General features: G+C 43.0%; 1 long non-coding RNA gene across 1 annotated transcript; it reads left to right on the top strand.

Annotated features, from left to right (window-relative positions):
• Positions 1 to 738: 738 nt before the first annotated feature.
• Positions 739 to 15836, top strand: LOC141725394 (uncharacterized). The gene is made up of 3 exons (XR_012577257.1): positions 739 to 834; positions 14310 to 14365; positions 15147 to 15836. It is a non-coding gene; the product is annotated as an uncharacterized LOC141725394 (long non-coding RNA).
• The last annotated feature ends 208 nt before the right edge of the window (positions 15837 to 16044 follow it).

The following is a 16044-nucleotide window of genomic DNA, read 5'->3' on the forward strand; positions in this document are numbered from 1 at the left end:
CAAGAAAAACCCAGAGAAACTCCTATAACCCTGAAATCCAGCTGCCATATACAGTGGTTGTTCCCTTCTGTCTTTCCTGCTTAACATCTCTCCTACACCAGCAGATGAATTTCCATGCAGCAATAGTGTGGACATGGCCTGGAAACAATGGAAGAGGGGCAGAGAGAGACAAAATTTTCCTTCTTCCACATAGCCAGTGGTTGTATCCACAGCAATGGGGACCCAGCAAAGCAGAGGCTTTCCCTCTAGGTGCAGCAAGCCTCAGCAGTGCTGAAACAACTCTGTCCCTTATTCAGTGCTGTGCTGGTGCCACCACTTTTTGACTTAGCACAGCATTTATATCAATGAGGCAAAATAATAATTTTTTAAAATGCGATTATTTTATTGTCCTCAATTCCTCAAACTGGTGACCAGATCTTAAGAGATGATGAATAAACATTTATGAAGAAACAAATTGTTTATGTGTCTGTCAAACTGCAGTGTAACAGCTGAATTGCTAACTTGTGTCTTTTCTTCTTCGCTAGATCCTTTTCCTCCCTTCCCCACTGGCTGCCCTGTATAACCAAACCACAGAGATGTTAATGTAATTTCTGGCCAAGACAAATCAATGTGGGCTTTGAGCTGCCTGGGTGTTTTGTTCATGTCCTCTTTTCTGGGGCAGCCCTTGTACAGCCAGTGCAGGGGAGCAGAAACAGCTCTCTAATCACCAAGTCCTCAAAGGACTAAAGCAATGCAGGAGATCATTTTGCCATTAAAGAGGTAGTGATGGAGCAGTTACAGTGTCTGCCCAAGATTCTGCTGTAAAATAACATCCTTCAGGACTTCCCAATGCAGGTACAGAAAATGTTGCTCCACTTTTCTCTTGAGGCAGATTTTATGAAATCAGAAGCAAATCCTTAAAGAGCTTAAGATGATAATCTGCTTGGTTTTAATTTATGAGAAGTCTTTCTTGTGTTAAAGAGAGTGATTAAGGATTTGCTTTGTATATATTCACATGTCTCTGTCTGCTGGATCAGAGTCAGGTATTGCTTTGCCTTTGTTTCAGAGTGAGCAGCTTGTGTCCCCATGCCTGCTGCCCTGCACCACCTTGTTTGACAGCATCCATCGACCATGGGCACAGCCTGAGGGGCAAACAGGGCTGGAAGGTGCCAAAAGGGGTCTGTCCTGGGCTTTTACCACCTCCCTCTTGGGCTGGTCAATATTCCAACACTGCCTTCCTGGGAAGCTGCCTCAGCTGGGAGCAAGGGCCAGGGAGAAAGCTGGTGTTGTTTTAACCTCAAGAATTAGTATATTCAACTGAGACAGACTGTGGTGTCCAACACTTAGCTGGTGTAATACTATATACACATAAGCCTGGGTTGAGTAGAGCTGCTATTTTGTAGAAAGAAAGAAAGAAAGAAAGAAAGATCATCCAGTAACTTTGTTGCAAAAAGAAGAGGAGCAGCAGAAGGTCATCAAAGATTACAGCGTATCTGGGGTTGCAGAGACTGCCCTTTGAGAAAAATTCCTGTAGGGCATTTCCATGTCAGCTCATTCCTTGTGTGTGCTTGTTATGAAAACTATCCTTGTTTTTCCCAGCATTGAGAATTCAATTTCTATATTGTGACTCAGTTTTTGCCATTTCAGAAGATGCTCTATCCCTGTAAAACATTATAGTCTGCTGGTGCTGAAATGCAGAAGGATTTGTAGTGACTTCCACCTAACCACCTGAAAAGTAGGTCAGTAGCTATACAGTTTCAAGAGAATTGCAATGCCACAGCAGAAACTGAGTTAATCCTGATGTATATGATGAATATACCTCCTAACCCCTCTGCAGGGGACAGTGTGGACATGAATATATCTTGATTAATCTTTACTCAACTGGTTATTTCCAAAGGGGAGGGCCTCATGACATTTTCTTTTTCATTAAATACCACGGGGCCAAATCTCTTGAGCTTGTTTGTTCAAACAGAGGCATCTAAATCCAGATTTAGCCCATAAACTCTCATGAGGGGAAAATAAAATTTCATGGTGAGAAGAATATGTAATAAATAAGAAGAATAAAACATTTAAATTCATTTATATCTGGAATTTCTCTTCCCAAAGTAAACCTGCAATTAGGTTTATTTAGATAAAGGACAAACCTCTTGTGGTGATGGTTCAGCTAAATGTGTAGATTTAGGTCTAAGCAGCTACACAAAGTCACCATTAAAACCCTGCAGGAAAGCCCTAGTGTATTCTGACTTAGTGAGTTCCCCTCGAGCAGTTCTTGCCTGCTGTATTTCATTTCAGCCTTGGTTTGTTGCTTTTAAATAGCTATTTTTAAAATTCTGAAATCTCTTTATAGCTGGCAGACAGAAAGCGTAGGCTGCAGGCAGGGAAATGGGAAGGGAAAAGAAGGGAAGGAGGGAGAGCAGATCTGAAGTATGTCAGAATGAATGCAAACATTACATAATGGAACATGTAAACACTTTAAATACAATGTTAAAGCCTTTTTAGGTTGAACTGACACCAGAGAACAGAGAGGGGTAAGCACACTAAACTCACATATACTCCTGGATGGAGTCCCATCCAGAACAGTTCCCATTGAACTATAAACCCTTGGACTAACCTGATGAAAAAAGGCAAATTATGTGTCAATAACTTAAAAACAGAAATATCCATGTAACTATAGGTTGCCTCAGGTGGGGACTGATGGGGAGATGAGGGATTATACAAAGGATTTGGGTGGCCTCTTAGGTGGTGGGTAAACACAAGCTGCTGGTGGGATGTGTGGCTTCAGAGGACTAACAGCAGGCTGCAAGGAGCAGGGGATGACAGGGGAAACACAGCAGTAACCAACCCACTGCTCAAATAACATCCAAAGGCTGCACCTCAGGAGGGTGGTGGGAAAAGGCAAGAGAGCCCTTCTGGTGCTGCTGGGGGGATCAGCAGAGCAGGCTGTGCTCGGGGCTGTGACAGTCTGGTGGCCCTGAAGGTTTGTCCCCATAAGGAGGGGACTGCCCTGGTGAGCAGCAGCTTCTGTGCAGATCAGATGACACTGCTGAGAGGTAGAGGCATGAGTGAGAGGACCACAGCTGTCCTCCAGGGCTTTTCTTTGGGTGAGGGAGTTAGAAACATCTATAAAAAAATCTAATTAGCTTGTAAATGAGGAGATAGCTGAAGTGATCTGTCACAGGCTATAAATAACACTGTTCAGAAAACAAAGTTCTAACAATGGCTTTATGAGTGGAAGCTGGAGCTGGGTAAGTTCAAGCTAAAAATAAAATGTAGATCTTGACCAGTGAAACACCTTATGACAGGATGTGGTTAGCTTCTCTCTCACATTAAATCTTTAAATCAGGATTAGATTTCCTTCCTTAAAAAAATCTCACATTCAGTCAGCAGAGAATTGTTCAGCACTCTGCTCCCAAAGAGTAAAATTCTAGAGAGTTATGCTGAAGCCTGCAATGATGCACCCTGGGCTTAAAATCTGTGACTTTAGAATACCCACCCTTGAGCAATATGTGATTAGAAGGGTTGCAAATGTGTATTAATTAACACTGAAAAGCTAATCAAAGTGGGTTGGTAAATCAGGCAACCATAAAGGACAAACTATAAAAACAAGCTAACTTTCAGCACTAGAAAATATGTGGGACAGAAAAGTGTTTCCAGTGAGGAATATTGCTCCTTCAAACCATCCTCTGTGTAAGATAATTAATTTATTGTGGGCTTTTTGTGGCTGATGCATACTTGTAAGTTCCTCACTTGTGCATAGGTACATCAATTGCAAAAAGCCTGTGTGGGGTTACAGAATTGCCATCAGGCTGTACATTTTCAGCACAGTCACACACTGGAAGCGGAGATGAGACTTGGGTCCTTCTCCTTCACAGCAGGGTTTTTTCTCCAAGTGGAGGCTGACGGTTTCTGTGAGACACAGCTGAATGGCTCCAGCTCTGCCAACACAGAAAGGCTGCAGATGAATTTGCTATAGGAAAGTAAACCTTAGAGCATGTAGATGCTTGTGAAATCCTCTTGGGATTTCATCCCTAGTGTCTTAATGTGCCTGGTTAATTGTCAAGTGCCAAATTTACATTCATCAATTAAATGAGAATGATTACAAACTGTCTTACCCATTGTCACAGAGGCAAAGGTTCCTTTCAACTCTAATAAATTAAATTAAATTGGCTCAAACCCTGCAACCCTGGACAGATTGGCTTTATGTTGAGAGGCATTAGTTTGATTGACACCTGTCTGGTTGACTGGGAATGGTTACCAGAATGAATAGCATCGAGACAATGGGGTTTTTTGTGTTTTGGGAAGGATTTGTTTGAATAGGGACAACATCAGCTGGTGGATGCAGCACACAGGAGAAGCATCCAACCTGTTATGAAGCATCAGTGGCTTTAGGTTATAATACAGGAGTCTTATGAAGCCTTAACATGTGGATAAATGTGTGTAAATATTATAATTGTTGTTTTTTTATCCATCTAATTCCAGTTATCAAGCAGGAAACCCTGTGTATTAGCAAAGATCAGCAATTCAGTGACAAAACATGTTTCACACATGAGATGTTCTCCACAATTCTTCCCAATTAGCAAACACTGGGGTGACCATCAACACCTAGAGTTTAACTTTGTTGCCAGGAAGGGGATTGAGGTGATCTTTATCTTGTCTGTGTGTTTTAAAAAGTCTTTTACACCACACCACATATCTTCCTGTTTTTTAAGAGTTTCATCAGATCACTGTCTGCAAATGTAAGGCTCTACACAGCACCACTGGTAAATCATCTTTGCTAAACCTCATCTACCCTGCATTTACTCTAAGGGACTGCTGCAACCTTGCATTCAGGATAGAGAAGCTGTACTGCCACACCAAACACCATGATTGTCCTCTGGCAGCAGATAGTAAAATGCATAGCATAGAATAGTAAAATGGTTTGGGTTGGAAAGGATTTAAGATCATCAAGTTCCAACCCTCCTGATTTGGACAAGGACACCTTTCACTAGACCAGATTGCTCAGAGCTTTGTCCAGCCAAGTCTTGAACACTTCCAGGGGTGGAACACCCACAACACCTTTAGGAAACCCGTGCAGTTGTCTGGGAGCAGTTCAGCATCACTCCTGCTAGTTTGGCTACCCAGCTAGTAAAAATCAAGATGGTTCTACTTAATCCATTAAGCCTTATTTCTCCTGTGGCTCTGGCAGGTTGGACTTTTGAGAGGAATAGGAAAAGGTTGAGGGAAGGTGCACACGTTTTTAAAATGTACTCAACTATTTTAGAGGTGCCTTTTGCTAACATGTTGTGTAGTTGAATTACACAGCTGTGTAATTCAAAATGCAGTTAAGCTGGCTGCAGTTTTGTAGACTTTAAATTTGAGGGTAGACAGCAAGGGAACTGAATGTCTCTGGTTATAGGCAGATAATATCCTAAACTGTATAAGAAAGGCCTACATTCTGACTTGCTCTTATAAATTTAGGTGCAAAAGAATTCAAAGTGATAATAATCAAAACACAGGTCAATGAGGAGGAATATACCAATAATTTCATCATGTAAGTGTAAATGATTGACAGCTAAATGCATTTAGCATTGTGTTTTCTGGGCTAATCCTTGTAGGTTACCTCATCCTGAGAAGCCTTCAGTGAAATTTAACTGTAGCACTATTTTCTGGCCTCTCTAGAATCCCTACTCGAGCAGTGTCACTTCTGTCTTCCTTCCTTTGATGCTTTTGGTGTGGCTCTCACAGCAGGGGCACAGAGGGGTAAAACCATCAGCAAACGCCTCCAGTGAGGGAGCAGAAGCAGCCTGTGCTGGAGGTTTCAGCAGGCTTGGTTGCAGATGGGGTGAGGGTGGATCATGGTGCTTGTGGTTTTTCTCACTCTGAAGATAAGGGTTATTTCTTATAAATTTCTGTTTCTCTTCTCAGACATGCAAGCACAGCAGATTTCAGTGTTTTGCTGCTGACTTGTCCATGTGCTACAGGCTGTGCTATCAGTCAGTAAGAATGGTTTGTACAGCAGAGCAGCTGGGCTGGAGATCCTGTGTCCATATCATGTGAAGAAGCTGTATTTTTACATAGTTTATGATATGATTATGTAATGACATCAGAAGTTCATGTCTTGAGTCTAGAGAGATGTTTGGGACACACTACCTTCAAAGCTGATTTGGGAGACACTACCTTCAAAGTATTTCAGCCTTCTTTTCGAGGCTGAAAGATGAAAAAAAGCCAACAAAGGAGTGTCTTGGCTCCAGCCCAACCCCAATGAGGAGAAGCTGTGCCCTAGTGTTGGTAAGATGTTATGTCTGTTCTGACAAGGGTGGGGGGTTTTGGCATCTCTGTGCTAGGAATTCTTTTTTGTGGGTGGCATAGTACACAGAGAACTAGTGCCATTTTTACCTTTCCAGACTAAGTAATGGATAGAAATGTTGAAGTGTATGCTTTTCTTATTATATTAGCATAGGCATGGCTCTCCCACAGATGAAATTGTATAACAGGACATTAATTCAGTTTTTGCATATTAAGTGACTGCAAGGATGAAAGAATATCTCCTGACAGAGCCACTACCTAGATGCAAAGAGATGATCAAAATATTTTTCTAATTTTCCGTATCTAGCATGCCCTACACATTTTTATTAAATACTATATTCCAGCTGTCATCAATAAATTACTTCAGCTCTATTCCCTCCTTTAATGATAAAAGCACACTCCTTAACAAAAGCAGCGTATTCCATTTTGAATCAATTAATTTTATATGTATGTCTTGATCCACAGTAAAATCTATGTGGAATAATTGTCCGCTGTAACACCCAAAGTAATTAAAACTACATGGGGACAGTTTTGACAGTGTACTTTATCATCAGGACTTATTTTCCTGTCACACACTCAGAGGGCAATTTGATGACCATGTAAACAATTAATCACCTAGGAGTGAATGAGGAAAACTTTCTCAACAGTGCAGAGATTTCATTTCCTTAGCAAGCCCATCAGTACAACACAACAGCAGGTCAGTACCAGTGCCACAGATACCACATGGGAGATGTTGGTGGGGAGCAGAGCAGAATATGGCTCCCCTTTTCCTCAACACAGCTATAGGTTCCTCTGCTCAGCTGTCTGATCAAGGAGCAAAAGTGGTGAGTTAAATCATGCAACACAAGCTGCTACTAGATATGCACAAAGACAAGTTTTCAATCCACCAGGCCGTTGTTATTTGGTGACATGAATGGCTGAAGTAGCTGATATGCCAAGGTGGATGTACCACTGGGATGCACTTGTATGAAGATGCACGTGCCCTTGACTTGGCCCCACTCACAAGGTGGCATGTCCCCTGCCAGCCCCTGTCTCAGGCAATGTAGCAGCAGCCTCCTCCTCTGTGTCCTCACCTGGCCCCCAGTGCTGCATGTGTTCACAGAAAGATGAAGAAAGCAGTGTCCTTTTTTTGACTGTTATGTGCAGTGCCTGCTCCATAAAAAGACTTCTCTCAAGACTGTGCAGAGTGAGAAAGACAGGGTGAAATATTCAAACTGAAATCTAAATGCAGAGCAGGTCTCTACTTCTGGAACCTTGAAGGTTCACGCTTGCAGGATCAACAAATTTATGCCTTGGGCTGATGTCAGAAAGGCAGCAAATGCATTAAAGTTTAATGCATACAAGGCAGGACACTGATGGCCAGAGATGGAGGTTGTGCTGCCTGTCCTGTGGCACACCTGCAGCACAATGCTGTGCTGTGTTGTGCTGTGCTGGGGGAGGAATTTCAGCCTGCAATATATCTGCTAGAGATGCAAATTGGTATGTAGGAACCTGATCCTCTGCAGAAATCTGGCGAGGGTGTAGGGGTCCTTCCACTGCAGTAAGGGAGATCTTCAGCGTTGCAGCTGGAGTACAGAAACTTTGGTCCTGGATTGTCTAAACTTAATCAAAACTTGCCCTGGATTTGGGGTAGAAAATCCCAATTCTTTCTCCTGAGTTTCTCTCATTCCTGACACTGTCAGAGAAGCACTACAGGGAGTACAATGGGGAACAGGTCCCAGAAGAGCCCGGGATAAACAGAGTTGTAATGACAGAGATAGAGACTTGGAGAGCACTGTCTACAAATTCATCTTTAGCCTTGAAGATCAAGATTGAAAACTATTGAGTATGAGGTATAAAATAGCTTTTTTTTGTTTAGAAAAATGCATTTCAGCAGAGGTAAGCAGAAAGGCAGTGTGTACCATGGGAATGAAATTACCAAAGATAATTGCTACCTTTTCAAAGACAGAAATTCACAAAATTGTACTGGTGTTGTTTTAGTTTTTGTGTTTGGTTTGGTTGGGTCTTTTAATTAGATGCCCAAATAAAATACCTGCATCTAAGGACTGATCATCTGAATTCCTGGGTTCTCAGCCCAGCTGATGGATTATGCACCTTCACTTTTAAAAGTTCTGACTAATTGCACTGTGGATACTTTAACACACAAAGCCATGCAGAAATCTGCTGAAGCGGGATTTGTAACAGAGGTTTTTGCTGCTGCAGCAGCAGTTAGCAGGAGTTGAGTGAGCTTAACCCAGTCTGGCAGTGTTTCTCTGAACAGTGACTGCAATGCAGACATACTCAGAACACCAAAAGAGGAGTGGCTGCAAACAGTGAAGGAGTTTGAGTCTATCTCACATGCCTCTAAAAACATAGAGGTTTACTATGATGCTAGGCAATTCATTGCTTAACACCCAGTATTTTCTGAGGTGTTTCCCCGAAAGGCTCCTCATTTTTACACACTGAAGACAGCTGGCTGTTTTGTCCCTGTCTGAGCCACGCAGCAGTGCAGGGCTCTGGCAGGGTGTGTGTCCCTGCTGGGTGCATCTAATCCAGCCTGGAGAGAGGCCAAGCAGAAGTGATAGCTGAGGGCTCAGGGAGCTTGAGTGGAAGGCAGATTTCTGGGTCTGGTTGAGTCTCTGCAGGCTCCACTGCTGCTTTATTAATTGGCTGTGTAAAAAGGTGTCCTGTTTGGAAAGGGTTGAGGTGATCTAGAATAATCTTGGTCTGCCTTGAGAAGAAGCTCAACTCCTTTAAACTGCTGGTTATCCTGGTTTAGGATGGGATAGAGTTAATTTTCTTCTGAGCAGCTGATAGAGTGCTGTGTTTTGGATTTAGGATGAGAATAATGTTGATAGCACAGTGATGTTTGGGCTGCTGCTGAGCAGTGCTTACCCTAAGTCAAGGTCTTTACAGCTTCTCATTCTGCCCTGACAGCGAGGAGACTGGGGGCAACAGGAGCTGGGACACATGACCCCAGCTGGCCAGAAGGACATTCCACACCACATGGCATCTTACTGAGTGATAAAACTGGAGAGAGCCAGCTGGAGGTGGCCTGCTTGGGGACTCACTGGACTTGGTTTCAGTGGGTGGTGAGCAATTGCATTATGCATAATTTCTTTTCTATATTCATTTATAATTGTTACTATTTTCCCTTACTTTTCTGTCCTATTAAACTGTTTATCTCAACTCATGACTTTTACCTTTATTTCCTTTTCTCTGCCCCATCTCACTGGTGGGGAGTGAGGGAGCAGCTGGGAGGGGTTTGGCTGCCTGCTGGGTTAAACCAATAAACCACTATAAATAAGCAAAACAGAATAGGAAAGCAAAGCCCTTCCTCCCCATCCCTGCTGATGAGGCCACTGAAGTCAGAAACTAACTGCCTGAAAGAGAAATACCAGACAGAGAAGTCTGAGGGGTTTTGCATCTATGGAAAAAAATAAACAACCCAAACACTGATTTATATTGTTAAAATTCTAACACACACCAATAAGAGATAAAAATGCTCCCTGGTTGTAAAGGCTTTTTTTGTCTTTTAGGGCTGAAACTCTAGACATTTGTTTAGAATTATACAACAAAAAAGCAAATAAGATCCAGAAATTAATTATTTCTTTATGAGGACTTGTTAATTAATTCTTAATTAAGATGCAGTGTAAAAAGAGTTTACTCTGTACCCACATAATTTATTTTCTGGAGGCTGCTTCCCTAGTTGAAGATGGCAGGGCAAAGCCATTTATATAGTCACAGACTTACAACCCCTCATGTGTAACTTGTCTTGACTGACAGGATCACTGCACCTTATCCAAACAATAAGAAATCAGTTGTTCATCATCTCTTGGAAGACAGAGCTTTCTTTTCTTTAAAGAGAACCATTCTGAGTAGAAAAAGAAATGTTCATTGCAATTTATAAATAAAAGCCAGATATTTTCTGCATGGATCATTCTGTTTAGATACAAATGGAGCCTTAGGATCAAGTTCCATTAGATGTACAGGGTAGTACTTCTGAAAGGATATTGCTGATTTCTGCAATATTTTATATATTATGAATTAAAAGACAGCTCAACAACACAGCCAATATTTTTTGTGTTATAGGCATTTAAACTTGCTGCTAGATGTCCTCCTTTGAATTCAGTTTGTATACTCCACTGGGCCCATGGAATGAAGAGATCTGAAGTGTATGTGTACAGTCAAGGCATACTGTTCACTTTGTGTAGATGTCTTTGATTCACAGCAAAAATTATTTTCTGACTTACTTGCAATTGTAAAGCTCAGTCTCTTTGCCAGCTAATTGCTGCACTAGCTTATGCTTCACACCATACGGAAACACCCTTTTAAATATGCAAAAAAAGAAGCTAAAAATAAATCACAGCTGCTGTTAGATGGGGGTTGAAAGATACAGCCAAGGCAGGAAAAAAAAAAGGAACTGTCTCAGTTTAAATACAGCTAAACCATTTTCAATATTGAGAAGTTCTTCTTCTGTTCTCCAAATCAATATTCATTAATAGTATTCAGAACAGAGAACTTTGAATATAAAGCACTGAGATAACACCAGTAATTACAACATGCAGTTTCAAAGCTGTAATATTTTTGTACTCTGTGTTGCTTTAATGATTGCTGTTACAATTTGTATTTGGCTTATGAGGACTGATTTATATTAACACTTTCTCACTGGTAGTTCAATTTAAGTTCAGATCTTGATCTTAGCTTACAAGAACACACAGCTCTGTAGGTGGAAAAGGGTTCTCCCTTTGCAGCAGTAATTGCTCCTGATCAGCAGTGGTAGCTTGACTTCACCCACACAAGATCAACTGAATATATTGAGCACTGATATGTTATCTCTGATTTCCTAAAATCAGCAAAGTAGAAATCCGAGAAACATTTCACTGGGCTGTTATCCAGAACTGATCTATGATAGGAAGCTGTAATTTATTGCACAGTCACACATATTCTGCATAATTCCCACCTCCAAACAGCCATTTTCCCCTGTCAGATCTGTGGGTACCCGCAGTGCAGGAGTGGCAGTGAGCAAGGGGAAAATAAAATCTCTTCCCTCCCACCTTTTACCTTAAACTGCCATAAAACTGCAATATTTGGCTCACTTGAGGGGTCTAAACCAAATATCAGCATAACCTTCATGTAACTTCTGGTCTCTTCAGGACTTCCCATCCCTCTTTGTAGGAATGGAGAGTAGGGATGGACCTTGCCTGCCCCTTTCCATTGGTGGCAGCAGGGCTGGCTCAGCCCAGAGCCCACTGTGGCTCCCCTGCTGCCAGAGAAGGGAGAGAAGGGCTGAGGGTGCAGGGCTGGGCCAGAGGAGGGTGGCACAGCTGGGGGCACAGCAGGGCAGGCACCTGTGAAGGTGCACTGACTGTAAAGGCAGCCTTGGTCATGCTCTCAGCTAGGACACTGTGAGCTGGCGTGGCAGAAATGGTCTCACTGGGAAAAGGTTATGTTTTAATGATGATTGTTTCCCTGGTCCGTCTGGCCCACTGGCACCTGTGGTGACACTGCTGAGGGGATGGTGGGGATCTCTAAGATTGAGAGGGAGAAGAGGGAACTACTCACCCCAGCCTGTCCATGGAGGGATTACTCTGGGAGCCCATATCCTCAATCATTCTGCTCTTCCCCAGCCTCTTTCTTCAGGCCCAGCTGATACTGCTGGAAAAGAGAAAGCCTGTGGTGGTGTTCACAGGGGTCCCAGGACTAGGGAAGAGACGAGAATCTTAACTCCATGTTTCAGAAGGCAGATTTTTTGTTTTATGATATAAATTGTATTAAAAGAAAATTATATAATAAAACTATACTAAAAGAATAAAAGAAAGGATTTCATGAGAAAGCTTGAAAGGAAAGGAATGGAATGATAATAAAATCTTGTGACTGACCAGAGAGTCCAAGACAGCTGGACTGTAATTGGCCATTAATTCAAAACAACCACATGGACCAATCAAAGATGCACCTGTTGCATTCCACAGCAGCAGATGATTAATGTTTTTCTTTTCCTCAGAGGCTTCTCAGCTTCTCAGGAGAAAAATCCTGGCAAAGGGATTTTTCAGAAAATATCATGGTGACACAATCTCTCACAGGCATTAAGAGAGCTGTTCTGGAAACTATCTTTGCAGTTAAAAAGGGGCAGCAGCATGTTCCAGTTTAATAACAAATGTGTGCAAGTTCATCATGGGGACAACCTGGTGATAACAGATCAGACTCTCATGTGAATACCTGCCTTAATCAGTAACAAAACTTACATTACTATCTGCCTCCATCCAGTGTACCGCCAACAGAAATTTTAAAACTTCCAGTTCAACGTTTTTTGTGTGTTTGGAACAGTCTTCAAAGTGAAATTGCCTGCCTTCTGCAGAAAGCAGTGACTGACTAGAGCCACCACAGGCTTCGTCTCTCAGAGAAAAGCCAGTGAAGCAGCTGGGTTACAGACCTGAAAGAGTTACCTGCAAAAAATGTCAGGTGTGTTACTGAAATGATAAAAGCTTGCTGGTTAGTAGAGTTCTCCAGGATGCACATCTGATTGTCAGACCTGGAAGCTGAAGCAGGAGTGCATGAAAAAAATTTGCTGTCCTCAGTTCCAGGCTTCCCTCTCAGAGTGAAGCTCAGGATTAATTAGGTGCTGCAGTAGTACTTTCTCCCTTGTGAAACAGACACCTATGGCTAAGGCTGGCTGCCTGCTCAATTCACAGCTTAAAAACCTTCATGTTTTCATCTGGATTGCAATGAATGATTTTCTGAAGTAGTTTCTGTCTGTCACTTCTTACTTAGCACATAAATGCTACCCTCACTCCCGAGCTGAGGTGAGCCTGCGCTCAGCCCCCTAGCTGGTGTCACTTCCCTCCTTGCCCCAGCCATCTCAGCACAGACATCTCTGGTGGCCCATGGGCAGCACTGAGCCTGTCACCATTACTGGCCATGTGCCACTGTCCTCGCTGGACACAAGGGAAAGAGCCCCAGCAGTGCAACCCTGCCTGGCCAGCTGGGATCTCTGCTCCAGGCAGAGCCATTCCCTCTCTTTCCTTGCAGGACCACTGTGGGGGCTGTTCTCCAGAAGGGTCTGTGGTGCTGTCAGTGTCAGCAAAGAGGGTTTCAGTCAATGCACCCCTGATTCTGCTGTTAGGACTGTGTATCCCTCCCTGCCAGAACTGGCATCAGTCACCAGGTGTGGTGCTTACTCACTTCACATCCATTCTGGTACCAGCAAAGCCTTGCTCTGCAGGCATCAGCCAGAGCCAGAAAGCAAATGTGCAGCTTGTTCCAGACACTCCTCCACAACTATGGCAAATGGTTTCATTCTGTCTTTAAGGAGTTTTTTCTCCAAGGCACTGTGTAAGCCATGACAAATGAGTCACTCCCTAAAAAACAATTTGTATCAATTAATAAATCTTCATACTGATGACCCTCACGGCTTTGCTGATGGTTTTTCAATTATGCCTTCAGACACACTTGGTCCTTTCTGATGGGGAGAGATGACCACTGGGGCAGGTGTTTTTCCCACTTGCTTTGCTTGTAGTGATTCCACATGATGTTGGCATGAGCCTGACTGCCAGCAGAGTCTCCTCTCAGCTATCATGTAGGATCTTCCCTCCCACTGAAACCAAATTAGCCAAACTGCCTACTGGAGTCCCTATTCCCAACCATAACCAGCCCTCAGGTCCAAACTGCTGCTGTAATGCAGGGCAGGCATGTCAGATTTTGGGGGTCCTATTCTGGTGTCCCTACTCCCACAGTGCAGTTTCTCTATTACATCTCAGCTTTCTGACGTGGCAAACTAACTCCAGCTGGGAGCTCTCCTCATTTCCCACCAATGAATTTAATCATATGCAGCAGTAAACTGAAAAACTTCTCAATTATGCAAACATGGATGCAAATGAAGGATATGAAACTTGGCAAAGATGCTTGGAGGGCAGCAGAAGGTGGGGCATGCCATGACACAGAGGCCATTCAGGAGGATGCGTGGAGACTGCTGACGCCAGCTGCAGCCTCTCTGGGTGCCCTCTGCATTCCCCAGGCCACAGGAACAAGGGAACACTTAAGCACAGACTGCTGCTTTTCTGTTGTAGGACAAAAGGATTGCAGTGGGAATGTGGATTGCCAGCCCTGTTCTCTGCCCTCACAGGTGAGTATGTCGTGCTGTTCTTTTGAACTCAAGGAACACTGCATAAAAACCTCTTCCTTTATGTCATCCTTACTCTACTTGAATAGCTACTCCACAGCAGACTGGTTTAGAGAAGAGGAACATCTTTTAAATCCCAGCCTACCTATATTTATGTCAAGCATGCAAACATTGGCTTGCACTGACTGTCCCTTTTCCAGAGGAAAAAGGTTCACCTCCATTGTACAATTTTGGACAACAGCAAGTGTGCTACATCTCCTACTCTCTCCTATTATTAGGATGGCCAAGTTAAGAGTCACCAGCCTTCTCTCATAGGAGAGACAGCCCCTTCCCCTGCCACTACAAACTGCTCTCCCAGCCAGTGCCCAGCCCAGCAGACTCTTTGGAACACCCTGTTGCTGCAGGCATGTCCTGCAACCACATGTTTTTCACATGATTGCCTCTCGTGGTGGTTCATTCTTCAATCTGTAATCACATGCCTTCCTCTCTGGATGGCAACAGTAAGGGCCTTGCTGTCACATGGGTTATGTTATTCCCAAATATATAATCTTTCATTTTATTGACATTCATCCTATCTCTAATACTGTAGTACTGAAGTTATCTCTCCAATAGGATATCAAACCTCCTCTCTTCTCATGTCCCCACACGTGTTCAGGACTTTGACAATTCTCATCAACACTGCTCATATTTATTGTGCTGAAATCACTAATGGAAATATTAAAGATGGGTCTGAAGCCTAAGGAATTTCTCACTACTAACTTCTCCTTGATTTAATGGTTTGCAGCGCCTCCATTTACTCCACAAGAACTGACAGAAGAGCTTGTGCACAGAGAGCACTAACTCATGGAACCCTGCAAAAGGCAGCTCCAGCCCAGGCAGATTGCAATTGGGATCTGCAGGCAATGACTTTATTACAAGCCAGCATCAGGTCCCTCTGATGGCAGCCAGTGAACAATTGATTAGTGGGAGTAGTGGTGGGAGCTTGTGAGATGATTACTAAAGTGTTGTGGCTGCAGAATGTTTGGTGCTCCTGGCTGTGAGAGCCAGCTTGAAGAGAGGACAGTCTCTCTGTGCCCCTCACCAGGTGCTGGTGATGGCATTTGCAAACATTCCTATATGGACAGCAGCTGTGCTACGTCACTGTCTTTTTTTCTGAAAAATCCTTTTTCACCAGGATTTCTTCTTCTGGGAAGCTGAGAAGCCTCAGAGAGAAATGAAAATTATAATTATCTGATCCACTTCTCCTGTGTTTTGCTGCTTTGGAATATGGTTTGGAGATTGTTAATCCAAAATCTGAATTGTTTTTACTTAATGACCCATCACCATCGGCTGTGTCGGGACTCTGGAAGAGGTTACAGGTTTTTCATTAGTGTCTTGTTAAGCCTTCTGTAAGGATCCTTTCTCTATTCTTTAGTAATATAATATAATCAATAGAATAAAATATAATCAATACAATACAATACAATAAAATAATAAATTGGCCTTCTAAGAACTTGGAGTCAGATTCTCAATTCCTCCTTTGTACTGGGAACCCAGCAAATACTACAGTGCTACACAAGCTCTGGACAAATCAGTGTGAAAGAGTAACACCACTGAAAATGGCTTATTTGGCCAGATGGGCAAAATCAGCTACTCCGTGTGAGCAGTTCCAAGCACGCCCAGTGTGCCCACAGCTCCCAGTA

The sequence above is a fragment of the Zonotrichia albicollis genome, chromosome 1 (assembly GCF_047830755.1).
Source record: "Zonotrichia albicollis isolate bZonAlb1 chromosome 1, bZonAlb1.hap1, whole genome shotgun sequence".
NCBI lineage: Eukaryota > Metazoa > Chordata > Aves > Passeriformes > Passerellidae > Zonotrichia > Zonotrichia albicollis.